Source organism: Dufourea novaeangliae, unplaced genomic scaffold (assembly GCF_001272555.1).
Source record: "Dufourea novaeangliae isolate 0120121106 unplaced genomic scaffold, ASM127255v1 scaffold248, whole genome shotgun sequence".
Classification (NCBI taxonomy): domain Eukaryota; kingdom Metazoa; phylum Arthropoda; class Insecta; order Hymenoptera; family Halictidae; genus Dufourea; species Dufourea novaeangliae.
The window spans coordinates 2,036,807-2,059,881 of NW_015374156.1; the positions used below are offsets into that span (position 1 = coordinate 2,036,807).

The 23,075-nt window shown below is 38.5% G+C and overlaps 1 protein-coding gene across 1 annotated transcript in view; it reads right to left on the reverse strand.

Moving 5' to 3' along the window:
- The window catches only part of LOC107191891, a 79,120-nt gene extending 62,885 nt beyond the window's left edge, over nucleotides 1–16,235 (reverse strand). Inside the window, exon 1 of the mRNA XM_015581033.1 lies at nucleotides 15,576–16,235. The gene's annotated coding sequence lies outside the window, so the exon portion shown is untranslated. The remainder of the gene's footprint in view (nucleotides 1–15,575) is intronic.
- Between the last annotated feature and the right edge of the window lie 6,840 nt (nucleotides 16,236–23,075).

Sequence of the window (23,075 nt, forward strand, 5' to 3'; positions counted from 1 at the left end):
CGAACGGTGAGATGGGCTCTCAAATGAGGTCACAAGCGATCGCTCGTGCCAAATTTACTGCTAAAAATCGAGACGCCCACACGTGACACGGCTACAGCGGTCGATTTGCACAACCGTGGCCCCGAGAGAGCGTTGGGCCCTTGAACGTGAAATCGTTTCGCGAGAAGAATCTGCCACGGTTACGTTGCTTGTCTTTTGTATTCCCATCTTTCTGGCTGAATGAATTATTTATACACATGCGAAATATCGTTTCGAATGCGATAAACAGAAATTTTGCGTGTGCTCGACTTGAATAGATAAACGACTACAGTAAATCTTCGATGAATGTTTGAATGCTCCTCGGCACTGAATATTAAATATTTAATGAATGGCCATGTACGGCCGAAATAAATATCATTGGCTTCAGAATTCCAAGCTCTATCATTGGGGACCTCTCCTTGTCAGTACCATTGAACCTTCCAACACTTATCAAGGATTTACTGCATGTAAAAGGGCCTAGATTATAACAGTTTAATGTAAATTATGTTAAACAGTGAAACTGCTGTATAATTAAACGTGTAATACTTGTTTGTGATTAAGATATTTGTGTCTTAATTCTACAAATTATTCTACTATACTCTAAAAACCATGTCTGTTATACATTTTAAGAACCAGTTAGGTAATATTGTCTTGCAGAAAGCGCTGCTTCGACGAATTTAAAGAAAGAAAAAAAAGCACCGTTTTTTACCGTACTATTCGTTCTGTCCGTTAAACACGAGATCCCTCGGCGTTACGTGACTCACAGGATCGTCTGCACCTGAACTGAACCGTGGTTCACCGGTAATACCGGTGTTACAAGAGTACAACCGTAACCCGCGTAATCACTCCCACGATGAAGAAATTATCGCGGCCGTGTTAATTGTTAGCGTAAAACTAGCCGAGGAAAGCTTCCGTGTAGCCGTTGTACCGTGCACAGATGCAGGCGTTACGAAATGCATTACGCGGGGTGGCCGATTGAAGTCGGCGCACCGTCGACAAATGAATGCGCGGTAATCGCGTAGAAAGTAAGAACTCTCGCAATAACTCTAAGACGGATCGCATTGAAATGTAAAACTTCGAGATATTAACCCTTCGAAACCACCACCTCAGCACATGTAAACGCCACACTAGTGGGAATTGGGATTTTGAATTTTTCATAATTAAGAAGTACAAGGGAATAAAAGCAAATTGAACTTTATGAATTTTATGCATTTATAGCCAATACGGCTTTGTGTAATACAATAGAGAAAAAACTTTCATCCGAGGCAATGTGTTTTCTATTTTATTCTGAACACAATAAAATATTTCAGAGAAGAAAGAAATTCCTATATTTGCTGTTGTCTTAAAAAATTACTTTAAAAAATGTCATTTTGCATCAAAATTCGTAATCTATTTATAACATACTAGCTTCTTTCCCGCGGCTTCGCTCGCGTGAATTTCGGGATTTGGTTAAAAAATAATTTTTTAAACAAAATACTTCAATTGGTTTGCAGCCCTTCGTAAACTTTATTTTTGCCCGAGGCTGAGTCACTGCTTAGCTTCTGTTTACTTTGTTTTGATTGATTCCAGAGGAGAACCCTACACAATAGTGGGAATAACGCCGTTGCTCGTGTCGCATTCATCGAGGGAATCACTGTACAATGCAACTTTGAATCAACACGATTAGCGCCACTTGAAATTCGCCACACCGCACGAATATTGAAACAGAATTGTTTTTACTTACTTGAATGTATAATAAATAAAAGAAGGAAGTTTTTTTACCATACCTTTCTTTAAAAAAAGTCCTAAATATCACCTTGTCTTTCGAGCCACTAAAGTTGAAAGGTGTTTTAACGCTTGCAGCAGACAAATGGCGAGCGTCATCAGACGCGTCGCTTGCGACGCCTTTTCCGTGTTTTCGCGAGAAACTCAGGGGGAGACCCGTTTGTAATGGAATTTCCGGGGACGATTCGACTGACTTCACACGCTCGTAACACAAGACCCGTAGCAGAGAGCTCTTCGTCGTCTTTACAGAGCGCCGCGTCGATGAGAATGCAAGACACGTGTTGTTAATTTGTCACGGGTCGGGTTACGCGACAACTTGGTCCCACCCGGGTCGTGCCCTCGCACCGCGGGTGCCGAAACAAAGGAAAATCGAGAAATTTCGTTTGACGGGAAATTCGTGATCGTACTTGTAAAGGCAGCTTCATAGAATACGGACGATATACAGGTTATCCCAAGAGAGGTGTAAGTTCTTGAAAGGGCTGATTCCTGGGGCGATTTGAAACAACTTTTTTCTTAATGAAAAAGTTCTCCACGGCTTTGTTAATGAGATGTTAACGAAAAAACCCGACCAATCAGAGCGTGGATCTTCCAGCTGAGCTCCCGTGGTAAAGTTCATGATTTTAATACGGAGGCTCCTTAATTAGGACAGGATCCGTAATTGGAACACATACCTTAAGTAGGAAGTAGATATAGACTGAACTTACTTAGGCTGGAGAAAGAACCGTAATTTTACTATTCAAAAAAATAGTTAAAGTATATAAGAATTATTTTAATTCTTGAAGTGACAGTTACAGGGACACTGGGATTACTCACAGATTTTAATACAGAGTCTCCATAATTCGGACACATACCCTAAGTAGGAAGTACTGACGAAATTACTACGACATTATTTGACTATTAAAAAAAAATTAAAGTATATAAGAATTACTTTAATTCTTGAAGTGACAGTTATAGGAACACTGGGATTGCTCACAGATTTTAATACAGAGGCTCCATAATTCGGACACATACCCTAACTAGGGAGTACTGACGAAATTGCTACGACATTATTTGACTATTAAACAAAATATGAAAGTATATAAGAATTACTTTAATTCTTGAAGTGACAATTATAGGAATTGTTCACAGATTTCAAATAAGATGTTAAATAATATTATGTTCCAAAGTGAGACGATGTTTAGGTTAAGTAACACGTAAGATGATTAAATGAAGTTACGCTACAATCTTAAGGTGGCAGTAATTGGGACATATACCCTAGGACCCTAACTTTATGGTAAAAAGAAAAAGAGTGTCGAATTTAACTAAATATAGTGAATCATTTATTGCTACACCAAATACAGAGTCCCTTCAATTCTCCCGACCAAATGATCATTTCCCAGATTTCCATTAATGCATCTCCTCCGTCGAATCAGTTTAGCTGCCATATTCTCAGGGAAATCTGCCTCTCGCGCGCGATCAAAATTGACAAACGGCTTACAGCTGAGCCACAACAAGTTCGGTTCATCATGGTCTCGCGCATTTGAATAGTTAATACCTATTTTCGCTCCAACGGAATACACGTTCACCATGGGCATTTTATTCGGCCCCATTGGACCATGGGGCGAAATCCCGCGGAACGGGATCCGAGGCGAAAATCCCTGAATATCGGGGGCCAGGATTGGTCGGCACTTGATTGAATTGGCGGTCAGTGCAGGGCATTAGGTTCAGCATCCAAAGGATTGAATTTCTGTCACAATTATCGACCCCTCAACCACCCCTTCCATCCCCCTCTTTTTCGTTTATATGTATATCGCGCGCACCTACGAGCTCCAATCCTCTCATGGTCTAAGCGCAGCTGCGGCCTTTTCGTACCCGGGAATAAATCTGAACACGAATTTAAATTCAGCCCTGGATTTTGTGGCCACCGATAGATATATGGATTTCAAGGGTGGGTGGGGAGGGGGGCGATATCTGGTATTACGAATGTATTGAATACTTATAGGGGGCGAGTGGAGACACCGATTGGTAAAAACCGACCGAGGGAGATACGTCTCTGCGGGGACTTATTCGAACGAAGATCTATGGTGCAGAGATACCTTGTGTGTTGCAAATCCTGATATCTTTGGATATACGCTGAATCCATATTTGATGTCTTTTTCTCGTATGACAGTACCTGAATTTATATTTCAAGTGTATGTATAGGGTGTACTAAAAGGTATTTCAAACTTGAAATTTTAACAACTTTTGAATGTAAGAAGGTATATACGAATCTTTCTTTTTTTTAAAATTCATTTCATCAAACTGGAAGGGTGAGGCACATGAAATAGGCGACCTGAATATCTCGGCAGTTACGGGTGATAGAAAAAAAATGTGTCGAACCAAATTTGGACGGTATCGAGGAGAACATAATTTGATGAGAATAGTTTTTTGATAGATGGACGTGTAGAGGTCATATGTAGGTCATTTTGGTTATTTTAGACGGAAAAATGTTTTTTGTATAACTTCATAAATAGGTATTAAACTCATTGTACGTGTTTTAAAACGCTCTTCTAGATGGTACGTAAAACAACATGTCTTTCCGTTTTAAAAAACCTAACAATGACCTTCATATAACCCCTACGTCCACCTATCAAAAAACTATTTATATCAAATTATGTGTTCTTCGATACTATGCAAGTTTGGTCTGACATATTTTTTTCTATCGCCTGTACCAGCAGAGATATTCAACTGGTCATTTTTAGGTGACTCACCCGGTATAGAAGCAATTCTTTCTTCAAATGAATCTAGAACACTAGGAATGACATCCTCCAGTTTGACTGATGAAATTTCTCTCCAGGTGACCGATTTCAATTACCCCAAAATGTTCATTTCTACGAATAATATAAAATCTTTATTATACCTGATTGACGTTTCACATTTGAATGTATGTATGTATGTCGGACAGCTTGATATGCTATAAATGAATAAAGTCCACAGTCTAGGAGACGAGGTGGTCTAAATATGGACTAGCACTTTTTTTTTAGGACTTATTGCCAATCCTATTGAAGATATTTAAGATGTAACACTTCAATGTATCTAAAACATATTTGCTACATGATACGGAGTTAACGTGAGCCTCTTTTCTTCTTGATTCGTAGTTTCACACTGTTCCCGCTAATGTGAAACATCTAACATCACCCTATAGCAGTGTTTCTCAACCTCTTTTATCTCATAGCACACCTGAATCCATTGTTAATCTTCCAACAATGATATCCTCGTACAATCAATTTAAAGAGGTTTTAATTTTTATATGTACATTTATTGTGCTTTGGACTTTTCACGAAGATAACTTAATTAATGACCTTCAAATATTTTCACGGGAAACCTAAGATCTTCTCACAATACACCGATTGAAAATCACTGCCCTGTAGTATATGACCTATACTTTTAACTAGCCTATATTTAGACCCTAGCCTGTATTTGGACCACCTCCTCTAACAGGTAACTGTACGACGTCGGGTCGTGAAATCCCGAAATCTTCGATTAAGAAACATAAAATATCACGTTCCTTCTGGTAGAAATAAAACATTTTGAATGTGCATCCAATGAAGCCATTTTTCATTGAAGTTGTGCTACATGCAGGGACTTCTACCGAAACGTAAAATATCGATATTACACCTGTATTTTCAGTTGTACCTTCGCCCTATATAACCCTATATAAGCCTTACCCTTATAGAAACCGAAAAAATACCGGTACTTATTTCGGCTTTCGGTAATATATCAATTTCGGTATAGCTTTGATGGCATAATACCGGTATCAAAATGATACCGATTTAAGTCCCTCGTTGCATGCAGTGCCCAAAACTAACCTCGGTAATTATAAACTTTCCACAAAATTTATTCGAGCATTTAATTACCGGGAAACTCGAGTGATCCGATCATCGACTCGTAAAAAAATTACTTAATTAACCCACCGAAACATGGAGCAAGGCGGGTAGTTGCAGAATCGTGGTTTTAATTGGTGTCCCTTTCACTCGTGGTCGAAAAGCTTGGCCGTGTGTCGGTTCATCGAAATTTTTCTCACATTCCCGACGAGAGTTTCTTTCGGCGAAGCACGGACAGCTTCGTAAAAAAGAGTGTCACGGCCGGTGCCCGGTGTACGTGTACAAACTTGCGTGCACTTTCATCGTTAAACCGCAAAAAAAAAAACACGTGAGATGAATCTGTTTGGTTTCGCGTGATCGTCCCTGTCGCGATCCGAGATCGACGTTCAATCCGATATTCCGATCGGGTCACGTTAGAAAGTGTTGCACCATCTGTACATACGTTTATCCTCGCGTTATGTCTGCATACATATGTATAGGGTGCAAATGTACATAGTGTGCTTTTTGCAACACACATAATTACACAAATGCATGATCGTCTATCGTTACAGTGGAGATAAGCAAATTCATTATTTGGATAAAGAGTTTCGGAAGGTAGATAAAGTACTTTCCCATTTACCATTGATTAAACGTGGAAATTTTTAGTTTTATAATGAAATAATACTTCCTCTTAAATGAGTATACTTTTGGACAACAATTATTTTGTAACAATAATCCTATATTCCGTGGCATAAGTATAAAAGCCACCCTAAAATTTTCACTTCTAACGTATTGTGGTTAATATGAAAACGAACCAAGTACAGTAAATCCTCGATGTGTGTTTGTAGGCTTCTCAACACTGAACATTAAATATTTCATAAACTAATGTAGTAGTAAATATTTCATAACGAATACCAAGCTTTATCATTGTGCTAAACCTCATTAAAAAGTCAACGTTACACCTGGGGGAACCTCTCCTTGTCAGTGCCGACGAACCTTCGGACACTAATCAAGAATTTACTGTATGCCATGTCTGAAATCGTATTGAGAAATAATGTTTCTTTAAGAATGAGTAGATTATATTCCCTAGAAAAGAGTGGCTCCTTTTTATTTTAACCATAATACATAAGAATTGAAAATTTAGGGTGGTTTTGTAATTATCCCACGCAATGTACTAAGATTTGAACAGATTGTCCCAAGTCAGTACTTCAACTATGGAGCATTCTCTAACAATAGTTAAGAAATATAAACAGAGGATTTAAAAAAAAATGATCCTAATAATGTCCATAAACAATGGATATTGTAATCAAGAGCTACACCAGATACATCGATGAAAAACAACAAAAATTACTTTTTACTCTTAGTAATGAATCATTACGTAAATTCAAAGTTTCCTAAATAATTTCATAAAACAGAGACTCGCAGAAATATATTTCTCACAATAAAGGCATCGAAATGATAAAAATCGATTAGAAATCCTGTTGAATCGTCGTTGTTTAAAATATACAATCTAATCACAATCACCTCATTTTCGCCGACATTTAGAGCAAACATATCATAAAAACCGACGTTCCAAGACTTTCGAATAGTGTAGCTTCGAACGGTACGAATAACTGTTTCTCCGTAATAAAAAAAAAAAAATGTGCATAACGTTCGACACATAAAATTTAAACGTATAAAACCATTAACCCGTTTTTTCTTTTACATTGTTTTCCGCCTGTCGGTCTGTCATTAGCCGTGGTAGGAGCAGAAACGTTCGTTTTGTGTCGCGTGAACACGCGTCATCGGGAAGCAGAATCGCGTGTATGTATAAACTGGAGGGGCCGAGAACACCGCCGACGGAGTTACAAAACAGGATCGACAAGCGGCTCGGATCGTGCGCTCATAATATTGTCATAAGATCTGCACCTGCGTGGTCGCCGCTGGGAGAGCTGCAGCACCGGCTCTCCTCTCGTACGCGTGTGTTAACGCGGGGAAGAACGAATCGAAGTGTACCAGCCGCGCCAGACGTGCTCCGCGACGGATGATCGCAATCTACTTTGATCCCGATTCAGCTTTTCTATGGCCTCGACGCGACCTGAACACGGATCCTGACCTCCACTAACCTGGTATCTGTGACCCCGAGAACCGAACCTGTCCGACGGGACACACTTTTAATCGTTCGGACGATTGAAATTCGAACACCACACGGAAGATATCGGAAAGAAACTTATCGAACACGATAGGGTAAACGCATGAATGGACGAACATTTGAGAGATTTCGTAACTATTAAAATCGAATCTTAAATGATAATAATATTAGTACATATTTCGCAGTTAAAAATTAAATTTTTTAATAATTAGATTCCAATTTGGGAGACTGGAAAAATGTAATTAATTAAATTAAAGAAAAATGTTAAAAAACATTAACCAGCAAAAGAAGATTTCTAATTAATGGGGCGAAGATTGTTTAAGACTGAAGCAAGGAATTGAGAAAAATCGATATTTTATCATTTGCTTGCTTTAATAACTCAATTTACTCGTTTTTATAAACATATAATGTTCATTTACTGGTGAATCCACACTATTTGCCAATGTCAAAATTCTGAACTTTTTTAAAAACTTTTTTTAAAGGACCTCGATAGAAGTATCAGGTGATTTCTGTCCTTTGCCACTTTTTAGGTCTTTGCAGTGAAAACACCCCTTAAATATCAACGCGCGTTTTTCTATTTTCCCGTGTATACATATCTTGAAAACTATAGCAGATACAAAAATTGATGGATCAAAATTTAATGGCTTTTTTGTGATTTACAAAGCTATCCAATGAAAGTGTTAAAAATTTGTTGTTGAAATAAATGAATAAAAACAAATAATGCGATTTTTAACAATTTCATTGTACAGTTCTACAGATCATAAAAACCTGTTAAATTTGTGTTGCAACAATTCTTGTGTATCTACCATCCATTTGAAGAGATACAGTAAAATAGGAAAGCACACGTTAACTTTTAAGGAGTGCCTTCACCCTAAAGAACCAAAAAGTAGTAAAAAACAAAAATTGCCCGATACCTTTATTAACGTTCCCTATAAATCTGCAAGGTTTCGAAAAAATTCGAATTTTCAGATTAACGAAGTTCCCTTGTTATTAAAATAAAATAAACATTTAAAATTTACAGCACCTATTTTTGCTATTGTTCTCTTTTTTCTGCGCTGTATATTTATACGGAATATTTTAAAAAATTTCAAAAGCTGGGGAAGGTGTACTATTAAACAAAGAATAACTGTGTTTATATTTACTCGTCCAAAGCTGCGATGAATAAAACTTAGATCTTTTTCAAACACTCCCCACGTTTTGCGCGTTAACAAAATACACAGACTAAAAGCAGCACTCGCATTAAACAAAGAAACAGACAATGTTTTCATACGACACTTTCGCAACTCACAGCGCAGAAAATCCCGAAGCTCAGTTGCTGCAATAACGACACAACTAAAAAAATCACGATGTTATGGAAAACGATTTTGAACGTTTCGATCGGTCTAGTTTTACACGAACATCATATTAAAGCGACTGTCATAACGTGATAAGTTGTAGAAGTTTATTTACATGATTCGAACAATAAAAAAGTACAAACAACAGTTTGTTCTATACTAATAACTCAAAAACTGCAAATTTTCAGTTATGTCATTATTGCAGCAAACGACGCGATATGTTTTCACAACTTGACTGTAACAATCGATCATGTTACCAGGGAATACAAATTACCTGCACAATCGATCGAAAAAAAAAAACAAGCGATTTGGTAAAAAAGCAAACTGTTGTCTCGACAACGTCCCGATAAACTCTGACCTAAACATGGTCCGTGTACACGTAATTACTTTCTTCCTCAATAACCGTTGAAATTGATGTTTCTCACTGTGTGTGTGTGAGGGAGGGAGGGGGGGGGGGGGGGGTCCTATCAATGGGCTAAAATGCGCAATCACGTTTTCGTCGTGCCATTTCAATATCAATATCATCAGAAGCAGGTCTAAAACCGATTAACCGACACAATGTTATTACGCTTTTATTTCGTCGCGAATCTGGGTTCATCGAGTCGCTCATAAAACCCAATAATCTGTAGGGGAGAGTGGGTAGGTTCGGGTCAGTTAGTATATTTCCATCTTTGTTACGCATACCTTAATCGCATGTCAATTGTTCATTGTTGCACTAGTAGGAGTATTCATAACCTAAGCAAGAAGTTTCGTCCCTGATAAAATAATAACAAAGTTTGTCTAAAAAACCATAACCAACTGTTTTCACATTTGACTTAAGTTTTGCAGGCGAAACCTACTGACAAAATGGTAAAGTAAATTGGCAGCAAATTAGCAGCAAGCCTTGCAACACATCCCAGGCTAACTAACCTATGTAGGTCAATTTATAACCTAGGCTATATTGCAAGCCAACAATGCGAATTTAGTCTTGCATAAGTATAAGTGCATTTTTACGGCAAGTTTTATTCAAATTGCTAACCGAAATAAATCGCTGCAATAAATTCATATAAGATAGCTCATGTTGGTAAACATTTTAATGGACGACCTTCAACAAATTGTTCTTACAAATTGTAACCTAAGACACGTTGTTCGAGTAACAGAGGTGCATTACTATGAACGTTCGGATGTGGGAGGTATAGGTCGATTCAAAAACCTCCTCTTTCTTGTTAATGAAAATGCTTCTGCTACTAATTTCTTATATTAAAAATGTAATTAACAATCTTTAATATCTTCGGGCATGTTATGTTATTCCAATTAAAATTATTCCATCACAGTCTTTATTTTATGTTTATAGTGATCCCTCGATGAATGCGACACGAGAAACGGAGTCTCCTTGTGGAACCAATCAAAACATAGTAAACAGAAGCTAAGCAGAGGCTCGGCTTCGGGCAAAAAACAAATTTTTCCGACTTGCCACGAATGCTCCGAAGTGGACCCGAGTACGTCGCACTCATCGAGACATTACTGTACTATGTTATTCTTTCAGTGTGTTTATTTCCTTTCTTCCTTTCATTTCTCTTATCTGCATGTATTATCACTTTGTAGGTAATAAATATATCTATATTAACTGTAAAAACAATACAAAAATTCAATAACCCATTTATTCCCACTATCTGACCCAAACCTCCCCCCATAAGGGAGGCATGGACCAAATAACTAATTTCAGAACGATTATATTTTTAAAGATTCCTTCGAAATAATAAAATTAAATCATGCTAGAACATCGATGGTAAAACCTTACTGATAATTCTTCAGATTTAAACCGTCTTTCTCTTTCAATTTAATCACTACTACATATTAATTCACCCAAAACTACCCACTCTCCCCTCCCGGAAATACCCCCCCTCCCTTTGTTGACCTAAAAGGACCAAGGGGAGGCGTCATGGCGGTCGAACGGCGAAAGGAAGCGGAAACATTTCCCCTTGCCGCTGGACATTAATCCGACATCCAACGTATATCTGCCTCAGACTCCGCTCTCTCTCTAGCTTCTAATGGTCAAAGACATTAAGTTCCTAACTTTTTACCGTATTATCTACCCCCCTCACCGTCCGTTTATCGTCGTTCCCTTCGTTCGCTATCTTTCTCGACGAGGACTCATCCTCAAAGCATACAGTGCCAACGAGTACGCTCCCAGCGGTTCTCATTTCGTTTCCCAGCGCGCACAGTTTACGCCAACCTCGGAACACAATTCGTTGGGTTCTTTTTGTTTCACCGTTGGAAGATCCCACCACCCTATAACGGTATTTTATGGCCGTCGATGATGGGCTGGGTACGTTCACGTGGGCTGGCCCGAAAAAAAAACGAAAGGGCGTCGGGGGGCCGTCGCGCGAAATAATTAGTGACCGAGGACCGACCTGGGGCGCAAGTCAAGTTTATTGTCCGAGTGGTTCTCAAGCTGTAAACAGATTATTCACGGGACAAACGGGATAACGATAACGGAGGCCGGATAAGTGATTCCTCGTGATAGTCTAAGAATATATGGTTGTCTACGACCGAGGAAACTGTTCTACTTTCGACTGCTCCGTGAATTCGTCGCGATGGGAAACGAAAATTGAAATACAATTAGAGAACAGAGAGAATTCTGTACGATCGTATATCACGAATTCTTACATTGTTCGGTGAACATTTATTTTAGGGGTAAGTACACATTTGCATGGAGCTTTCAATGTGAGAAAATTTTGTTAAATGTAATGAAGGAAATCTAAGGAGTTTAAAGAATGCAATGAAGTATCATAAGAACCCGTGTAAAAATAATTTTTTATCCCCTATTACGTAATCTAACACAACTATTTGCATTTACTTAACACGTAAAGCATAATTGTCAGTTCATCAACAATAGGTCAAAGAAATACACAGAATTATCTAACTTAAATTTGTTTCGCCCAATTTGAACAAATTAGGTACAGCACTCTCTTTATTCAAAAATATGTGTTATCTTTATTGACTTCAATCTTTTAACACTAGATTTACCAAAGATTCTCTGATATTCATTTTGAAAACTATTGCATGGTTCAGTCTTCACACTAATATCTAAAAAGAAATTGCACTTTAATTCTAGAGAGTCATCAAAGTATGAATAAAAGAGCCACACATTTCCTAATCCATTCTCAATGCGTTAACGTGAATACGTTAACTCCATTTGCAACAGTTCTCGCTCCAAATCGCGTCTAATCGCGAAAAGGTTTCGGAACGATTTAGAAGGTTTCAGGGTATAGAATAGATTTCGTGTTACGGAGCCCATTAAACGTTTCGTAATACTTATTTAAACCGACCGATTCTAATCTTTCAACTTTGATACCGACGTCTTCGACCGTTTCCCAATTTATAACCTTGGCCCTGGCCAATGGTGTTCAACTCGTTAACACTGGAACTACGAGCATTGAGTGTATACTAAATCAACATTGTATAATATACAGGGTGTTGAAAAAAAAAGGTCCAAGATTAGGAGCTTATAGTACTTACCGAATCGAGTAAAAAATGTCTAATCAACACAGGTCCTAAAATCAATCCCTTCAAAGAAAACTGCAAAAATTTGTTATCACCTTTGTTACAGATATTCCATATGTCCATATGTTTTATTCATGAAATTCACATCTATGGATCATAGATCGACGTACGTTTTCTAATATTCCTTCAGTATCTCGTATTGCCTCTTGTCGTACAAGTTTGAATTAATGTATTTCTAAATCAATTTGTCCGTTTACATTCAATATGTTGCAAAGAGTATAATATAACTTCAAGTAAATGAGAAAAAACCGTTTATAAACTTATTGCTCCGACTTAAAATTAAAAAAACAGAACACTAATCGAAAGATATACTTTCATACAACAAACAGTAGTTATTGAGTTGATAAATTTTCATTTCAATTTTCGATGTACTTTTCAAATCTGGAGCTGCACCCAACTTGCAAAACAGTAATGGATGCAGGTGCAAAATTTGAAAGAAATCGCCCATTTATTGTAAGATTTAAATCAAACGTGCACCAAACGATGTAGATTCTTTCACGAATATTACGCGTCATAACTAAAAAGCTGTCCAAAATGGACTTGCACCCCTCTCGCTGCAAAGTAAAAATTTTGTCAAATGGTAACGAACGAAAAACGGCATTAGACGGTTCCAAAATATTAAAATATTCTTGTAAATCATTTGCCTACATGTCATGTAATATACATGAAAATAGAGCAAAATGTTTCTCCGGTAATTTTTAAACAATTCGGGAATGAAAGGGGTTAACCGTGGAAACGTGCGTGCAGAGAGGAACGTTTCATTATCTTCCGCGCGGCTGGCACGAACGTGATGTATCTCTCGTGTGAATGAGCGACCACCGCCGCGAAACGCGCATAATTACGCAAAGAATCGCGGGGTATCAACAGCCGGGGCTCTCCGCTTCCACCGCGACGCGTCATTTGTTTACAAACAGGCGCGTCCCGTGCTCGCCGGAGAATCGGCATTAATCGATCGAGAACGGTCACATAAGTATATGTGACATAACTGTCTCAATCGCCGCGGCCATCGATTTATCGCCCGTAACAATAACCCCAATCCACCGTGTTAGAGTCGCGGAAGTGCCGTCGACAAAACAGATCAACCCCTTTCGCGACCGTCGAACGAGCAACGAATAAGAATGGCGGTAAAAGTTTGCTTACGCGACGATATAAAATAAGTTTCTCGAGATTGTCACTCGTGATTTCGAAACTTAACCTTCATCCCTATCACATTTTTTTAACTTAACCCTTTCATTCCCGAATTATTTAGAAATTAGCGAAGAAATATTTTGTTGTATTTTTGTGTATATTACATGACGTACAAATGATTCGCGGGAACATTTGAACTTTTTGAAATCGTCTAATGCCATTTTCATTCATTGTTATCTGATAACTTTTTTTACTTTTATTACAGTTATACAGTTGGTAAAAAAAGTATTCGCACAAGTGGAAAAATGTTTTCAATGTGTTTAACGTGAACTGATTGAGAAACATTTGTAGTGGCATAATTTTGCGTGCTAGATTTAATTGCTGATATTAATGCTAGATTTTAATGCTGCATCTTGATTTAATTCTGTTCACAATGATTCCTTATAATTACGATATACTTCAGGCAAAAGAACCGAGTGCTCTACAGAAGAAACTTTCTTATATGTATATCATATTTTCTTAAATATTCAGTAAATAAATATAATATAGATTTTAAAATACTAAGTAAGTGAATAATAAAGTATCTACTAAAAGAATAACTGTTATCAATTCGTGCAAGAATGAAAATGATAATTTATGTGATCGCGATAGAACGAAGAATTTTTGGAACTAAAAATTTAATCGAAGTAATCTTTGTTATTCGAATCTTAAATATTATTACTACCAGTTTATACAAATATCGTAAGTCTTTGTCTGGGCAGAATAAGTATTAATAAATAATTTATGGAGTTATCCTTTGGTCGAAATCAAAACATGATTAATTCAACTGATCAGCTACCGGCACGCTGTCCTGAATATTCCACTTCAAACTTTTCCGTTTAGATTAAGGTTATAAGAGCATTCTGTGTTTACATCAGGCATCGGCCTCCCGAAAGGCAAGCCTTCGTTGTACGTCTTCCGAAGAGCGTGAGGCTCTCGCCGGCTGCGAACTTCGCTAATAAATTAACTCTACGATAACTACTCCAGTCTATAATTAAAACACACTAACGAAACAAAATCAACGACCTACTCGAGTATGTTAGAACAGTACAACTTCGTTTCTTTACTATTCTTCACGATCGTTTTACTATCGTCGTTCGTATCCAAACAAACAAATATTGTACATGCTCCATGAACGTATGTGCAAAAATGTTGCCCTTCAAGGTGACCTTAATTTCATACACTAGGTTTAATCAAATTAATGTTTACGTTTTACATACAGTTTCAAAATGAATGGTCAGTATTGTATAAAGTATATGTCTGATGTGAAAGATAAAAATATTCACACAATCCATTTTGTTCCTGATCCACCAGGGCTAATGTCTACGATTTACTTGTATAATAACTACAATTCTCCTAAAAACATTCACGTGATTCTAAAAATCCGAAATAATTACTTGAAATTACTCCTATTTGACAGAAACCTGAGATATCTACAGAAAATAATCTTTTATAAAACATAACTGAAACATAAAATATATAAATATCACGTTCAACAATGTGTATAATTTATCAAGGTTATACGCCAATTGAAGTCTAGAATATGTCACAATCAGTACTTCGTCGCCATAAAATACCGACTGCAAGTTCAGCTACTTCAAATATCACTCCAAACAAGAACCCCTGACGATTCCAAGAACGTTAATTTAAACAATAATATCAATCACTATATAAATGTCTATCTATCACTCTCGCGCGAAACAGAACCCCCAAACGCCGTTTCATTCGAAGCAAAATATTTCCCTCGACTCCGTATGAATTACACACAACAACAACAACAGCAAACGGACTTACCATTCGAATTCGTGCCGCGCACACAGGCTCCCACCGGCGTTTGTTTATTTATCGCGACTATTCCCTTTCCCTGGCTGGTCCAGCGTCCACGTTGCCCTCTTCCGGTACGTCCACGGACGCTGGATCACCTCGCGTCGATAATTGTCCCTGCACGCGATCCTCTCCAAGCGATTCTCCTCTGGCTTCGCTCGCGATCAGCTGAGCTCCGAACGGGCGAAACCAACAAAACACTTAGTGTTGACACGTGACCGAAATATCAAAATACAGACGAACAATAAGAAACGATCACTGTCACAGCACAAGGTGTTACTTTCTTAAAGTCAAACGGTTGTCCCACGAGAATAAAACTTTTTGTCCCTGGTGTGTATCACGTGGCCGAAATCTCGTGGCGACAATGACACCCACACACACACAACTGTCTTCTCTATTCGGTGGCAGTTTCCTCAGTCATACCCAGCCTCCTGGTTCGCCGGCACATCGTTTTCACCCTGACCGCGCACGATCTTCGGGGCCGTCTCAGCGGGCTGCTACTCGGTGTCGCGTTCGAAAACGTGGGTCGCACCTGTTCCCCATCGATAGATCGTCGACGTCGTCGCCCAGAGACGGTGTAGTCCCTCTCGCTCTGTCACACCGACGATTATTCTGCCGCGCGGCGGACACTTTCACGAGCTCCTTTTTTTCTCTCTCGACATTCGTGCCACGTTCGGAGGTACCCTCTTTCCCCCCCCCCGCCCCCCCTTCCAGTGAGTCGCGTTCACCGAGCACTTTTCACTTTACGCGAAACACCGTTAAAATATCGAATCTTTACGAAGAAAACTTCAACGCTGATTAGACATGTTCCTTCTTCCGAGTTCTCCGTTTTCGATGTTTTTTTACTCCCGGCGATTTGCTGTCGTGTGTGTATAGGACGCGCGAGACCGTGTGTTTTCCTGTTTTATTACTCTTTTTTTTTTTAAATGTCCAGCCAACGACCGCAAGATCAGTTCGACGGTTTTTCTCGCCTGTGGTTCACACCATTTCACCGGTGATCGTGATCCAACCGTTCGAAACCAGTTTCGATTCCACGGCGAAGTAACGACGGACAACACACGGATGCACTCTCTCGAAAAATGCGGCGGTCCCGCGTCTGCGCACAGCTGGCCTTCTGTCCACTGCAGGCGTCGAGTGGCGACTGTCGTTTCTTCCGAGAGTCGGCTGCTCCCTGGCCTGTCCCTTCCCCCTCCTTGCGCTGGTATCGAGGAGAGCCCCGACTACAACACCACGGATTTATGCTATTACCGCACCGTTTCCACCCCCTATGCTCCAATGCGCCTCCGCCTATGGCTAACCCGCCTTCCCGGTGGCCTCTTCTTTTCAATCGCAAACACCGTGACACGATGCTGCCTGCCGTCCCGTTTATGATTCGCTTTCGTTGCCAATTTTTCGTTGGAGTAACTATTGTAAACTAGAGATTTGTCTATTCGATAAGGTTTTCTCTGGAAAAAGCGATTGTAAATTATGATTTGCTTTATCTAATAGGTTTCTCTGGGCAGTCATTTAATATTTGATGTGTTCTAATACTTATGAACAGGGGTGTACGTAGACAAATTTCAGACTTTGTGTAATTGCGGTTTATTAAGTAATTTTTTTGCGAGAAGAAATAGTTTGTACATATTTTCGGATATAGTGGAAAAAATGTATTGTTTCTTTTTGTGATTCATTCGATACCCAGGATCTAGCGGACAATAATTTCTTCTTGATAAAAAGAAATGAATAGTAAAATATAATAACTAAAACTTCTTGATAAAACATACATCAAGATTATAGTTTTAATAATATCATGTTCGGTTGTTGCTGTTTATAGGAATGTTTAAATGAAATAAAGTATGTACGATAAAAATGTGTATGTGTCTAGATCAAGATACATGGAAGCACTTGTAGCTTTAAAGTTGTGTACAGAACTTACTTTCTACCGAGGTCACATAGACCCTAAGGGTGTGCCTTCGGGGTTAAAGCGATTATTCAAATAATACTGCATGTTCCTCGAGCAAATGTGATTTCCAGATAACGGTACATCAATTTCTTAAAGCTAATGAATTTTTTTTAAGATCACTCTTTTACCTCATTTTTGAATGAGTAAGTCTTTCTTAAAATAGTTTTAGAAGCAGATACTTTCTGATATTTTTGTATACGCTGCGTGATCAGGATTTCCACTCGTGTGCAGCTGCAATAGGTGTGCTCAGATGGAATAATAAATGACATGAAATTATGTTCCCATTGTCTTCGATTTACGATAATAATACTTAAACATTTTTTAACAATTTAGTCTGTCATACAAATAATCATAGAACGTTGTAACTTTACAGGTTTATTAGACAGTAGATCTATACAAATGCAACTAAAAATTGTAAAAATTCAATATTACTTGTCATTGTAATGGTACATTTAATATTAATAGAAATTCTGACAAAAAGTATAATTTAAAACCTAATATTTATGCAAAAAGAACAGGCAATATTTTTAACAAAGACCAACGTATCAGTACAGCAGTGGCTGATATCGAGACTGAACTTGAATCCTACTAAATAATGCAAAGATAAAATTACTTTAATGAATCCTTTTAAAAGAAGTATGATCTATAGTTCGAAAACAGATAAAAAAAATTAGTATAAAAATATAAATATACATACTGTCTTTGTTAACTAACATTCACAAAGGGACCATTTTATTTATTTCACTCGGATACATCACATCGAAGGTATAATTCTCTAGAGTTCCTGACGTTACGATACTGGTGTTGACCTTTAAATTCCGGGTATGTACATCCTTTACGATTAACTGTTAGATCCGACTGTTTTCGTGCAAGCACAGATAAAAGTGTTTTCTTTTCGATTAGAAAGATTTTCTTTTGCTGCTTAAATATTCACAAATTCGTTCCACAATCCATGGATTTGTATCCAACAACTCTATAATGTAAAAAATAAAATAAGAACGTTCGTTCGTATTCATACTTGTAACAATTTTTTACTTAATGTTTTATCCCTTTAAATGTGTTTTTATTTCCCGTCGAATGAAAAGGCAGTGAGGCGATATTACATTTAAATTGAAAGCTTCTGTAATAGCTGGTTCTTTGTGAATTTTTTTACATTTCGTTTCTTTTGTACCATGCATTTAATTTTACTCGATTGGATAGGTATACATATTAGGAAACTACTGTTCCAGAATTGGCAACCTTTTTAAAACGTTCTGACGTGCCGAAACCGGTTCAGACGTGGTTTTAGGGACCGGGTCAGATAGATATATTGGTAAAAAATAGGTTAAAAGGCCAAACGCGCCACGGAACACGATTTCTCGAAGATGATATTAACGGATGCATTTCATAACACGGATATAAACCGTGTATATTCAGTTAACTTCTGAGATAATGAATTGAATTAAACTTATTTTTACAGCTAAAATGTACTCTCCGTTTATTAAACAAAAACTGTTACTTAGTAGTGTAATTAACATTGTGAAAGCTATCACACATTAAACTACATTATATTAAATAAATATACGTTGTTACTCACTATATTAAATACCTCATATTACTGACGAGTCATTTTTATAATAACAGTAAAACGTTAATAGCCGATACTTGAGGTTTTGTTTATGGGCAGTTCTACGAAAATTGGGCCACTTGATGTGACAAAACCATAACTAATATAAAAACCTGCATTATATGTATATTATATAATATTATATATTATAATTATTATATTTTCCACTAAATTTATGTTAAGACACATTTTATAAACTTAGTAAATGATGTGTGCAATATCCTTCAAAAATTATTTTCCCTTCAGCCACCAAAACCACGTTCCCAAAGTTCCCCTAGAAAATTAGCTTCCTTCACGAATCCGCCACTTGTGCAATCTACGCGGCAACGAGCATGTACGAGGGCAACATCCCTCGATCGTACGTGTGGCTACGAGGGCACGAATTCTGGACACATCCGTGGCCTCCGGTTCACAAGTGTCTCTCGCTCGCAGGGCATCGAGGCCCCTCCTCCCCTTCCCCCACCCCCTACCGCTCTAGGCGCACCCACACAGTTGTCGCGTGCCCGCGCGCGACAACCGGCACGGTCGTGCGTGTGCACGCACGTGCGGGTGCCACGCGATTCCAGCCCCTGCGGAATAAATCAAGTGAAGAAAACCTGCCGGAAGGTATTAACGTTGGGGTCGGATGCGCCCCTCCCGGTGTCGCTTCCCCGGCGCATCGGAGAGGGTTAAGCTGTGCTCTGTGTACCCTCCCCCTTGCCCCTTACCCCTTCCCAGTAGCCCTTATCACGCGTCCCTGAAACGCCGTGTACTCCCAAGGGATCTTCTCGTCTGGATTTACTCGGCTGACACGAACGGATCCTGCCTTGGTGCACGCCTGAAGTGGACACAGGAGGGACTGAGAGTGACGAGTCACACGGCGACCAGAGTTGAGCGTAATGTAATCTAATTACAAAATCTAAATCACAATTACAATGTAATTGCAAGACAATCACAATTAAAATTACAATTACAATTACAATTACATTGTAATTAACTATACTAAATTTACGATAAAAATTACAATGTAATTGTAATTGTCCCGCAATTACATTCCAATTACATTGTAATTGCAGTTTAGATGTTGTAATTAAATTACATTTTGCCCAACTCTGATGACGACACTGTGTGTACGCGAAACCCAAGGCAGGCTGGTGACCGAACGAGCGGGACGGTGGAACTGGGAGAGACGTTGTGTCGAGTGGACAGGGAGGAACGAGGGAATCCGTTATCAGAGGTCGCGCATGACGAGACAAGCTAATTGTGTTATCGGTGCGCAACGGACGGACGTTGTGTGTCTCTACCCCCCGATGTCGTCTCGCCTCGTCACCCAACCTAGACCCCCGGCCCTTTTCGATGCGCAAAGCGCGCGCGAGTGTTTATTTTGTAAACTGTGCTAACATGCGCCCTGGGTTAGGTCCGGCAGTCGCCGCGTTGAAAATTGCAGCCGGCTGAAACGGGATCGAACCACGTTCAGGCTTTCGGGAATATTTTAAGGAGGCCACCCCCCACTCCCCCTTGTGTTCGGTGATTCCGCGTGTAGGAGCATGGATATGTGTGTTACGAACCTTGGAGTGTTCGGCCTATTCGATGGATGAAGAGGATTTAGCGTTTGTTTTTTGTGGTTAATTGTTAGGGAGTGATGATGTGAGTTTGTATGGATTGTTCTAGGTTTAGACTTTTTTTACGGTTTTGTATATTGTTTAGAGGAGGTTTTAAACGTTTTTACTCGATACTTGAATTGATACTCTTATTCAATATTATGTTCGTATATGAATTATTATTATCATTATTGTGTATATTATTCTTAAAAAAATAAAAGAATTGAAAATTTGTATTAATGTAGAGATGAAAGAATTATTTGAGTATTCATTCATATTAATGTAATGTACCGTAAACTTACAATTAATTCAACTTGAACAGTTGCTGAAGATAAATGTAAAGACAAGGTAATTTTTTTTCGACGTAATTCTTCAAGATATAGCCATGTAACTTCAGAATTCAAACAATTTTACTGTATAACCTAAGATTAAAGCGCAAATAGTAAATACGCGCAATTATGTCGCATGAAGAATGAAAATAATGAATTTACGTTTTATCGTACTACATAAGAAAAATGTATAATTATTGTAAACAATCTCCCTTAAAAACCTCAATTTTGAAACTCTTCTCAATCGCCTTTAATACAATAAATTATATCATTCTAAATAACATCATTTTATGATCGAAATATGATTCCTTTCAATGTATCTTTCAGTTATTTATTATAATAAATCGCAATCGTTAGCTTTTGTAATTAACAATTTTCCACAGAAACATAGTCTCATCATATATTCCAAGGTACATTATAAACGAATTCCGCTCGTTCGCTCGATTATCATCCCTCCCGGGTGCGTTATATACGGGCGCGGGCTCTGTTTATTGTGTAAACCTCGGCTACGGCAACCGGAAATATTCGAGGTCGAGCCCCTGGGAAAAATTTCGTACGCTCAAACTCCGGGCGAAACAATATTACCCCGAACGTCTTCCACGATATTACAATCCATAATCCACGGTTTAAAATTTCCTAGGAGAACTTTGTGGCCGGGTATAGATATATACACCGCGGCCAGTACCGTAATCACTGTTATAAAAGTTACGGAGAGCAGTCAACTTCCTACAATATTTCTCGTAGCATTATTACGAAAAGATACATATACAGGGTGATTCAAACGGTCAAACTAATAGAACGTATAAAGGGGTGAGAATAAAACAACTTTTTATTAGGAACCTATGCACACCGAAGTAATCGTTAATACCAACTCGGATAATACCAATGGAATAATCGTAAATTGCTACTTTTTCACTAGCTTTATTATGGTCTTATTAAGGTTTTGTTAAGGGTTGCATTAACATAGAAACTAAGTTTATAAAAGATGTTCGAATTGGCGACCTCCAGAATGCAAACATTGCATCTCTGGCGCACTTTTTCAACATACCCAAAGTATCTTCTGGACGTCAGATGCTGCAAGTATCTTGGCCCAAAAATTGTTTGGAATTGTTTACGAGTTGACGGCATTTAAGGCAAAATTCATCTTAAGGAAAACTTCATAATATTATTTTTCTCTTCGACGGGGGGGGGGGGGGGAGGGGAATTTTTCATATAAATACATTTATTATTTTTGTTTACAAAAGCGTGGGAAACTATTCCGAATTATACATTCAACACCGATTTCAATAATTTTTCGATATGATACATTTGAACAACTTTTTCCTGTACATATTAGCACCGGTTGGCCTAGTTTCCGAGATATTTCTAGCTAAAATTGAGCTAAATTGTTCTATTTCGATTCTTCTGTGCACTTTTTAAATTTGACAGTGACCTTTTGAATCACCCTGTACAGCGCTAATTTAAACGGTTACGTCCCGTCGTGTCCATTCGCGGCTCGCGGATAACCGCTCAAAGTATCGAGGAAATTAAGTCGCTCTCCAGAGGGAGAAAAAAAAGAGATCGAAATTATCACGCGGCAGAATCTTTTCGTGCACGCTATCGTCCCGGCGGCGGTCGATGTAACCGTGGACGGGCCATTTATTATTCTATTAAATTCGTAGTTTCCCATCGGAGAGGGGCCCCACCCCTGCCCGGAGCTATCTCTCACTCATGACTTAATGCGATATTCATAACTCGGAGGAAAGGGAACGAACTTGGGGTCCGGGTCCATATGCTACGTTGTAATTAAGTCCGGGGGCACCGTTAGATCCGACCGATCGTGTTTTTGCTCCTGTCTCGTGTTTGATCGTGCAACGTAACGCTATCATACACACTTGCGTACAGCAGCAGAATTTTATTCGAATGATACACAGTTAACTCTTTCATTCCCAAATTATTTAAAAATTACTACAGAAATATTTTGTTGTATTTTTATGTATCACAATTGTATGTAATATTTACGTTTTATAATGT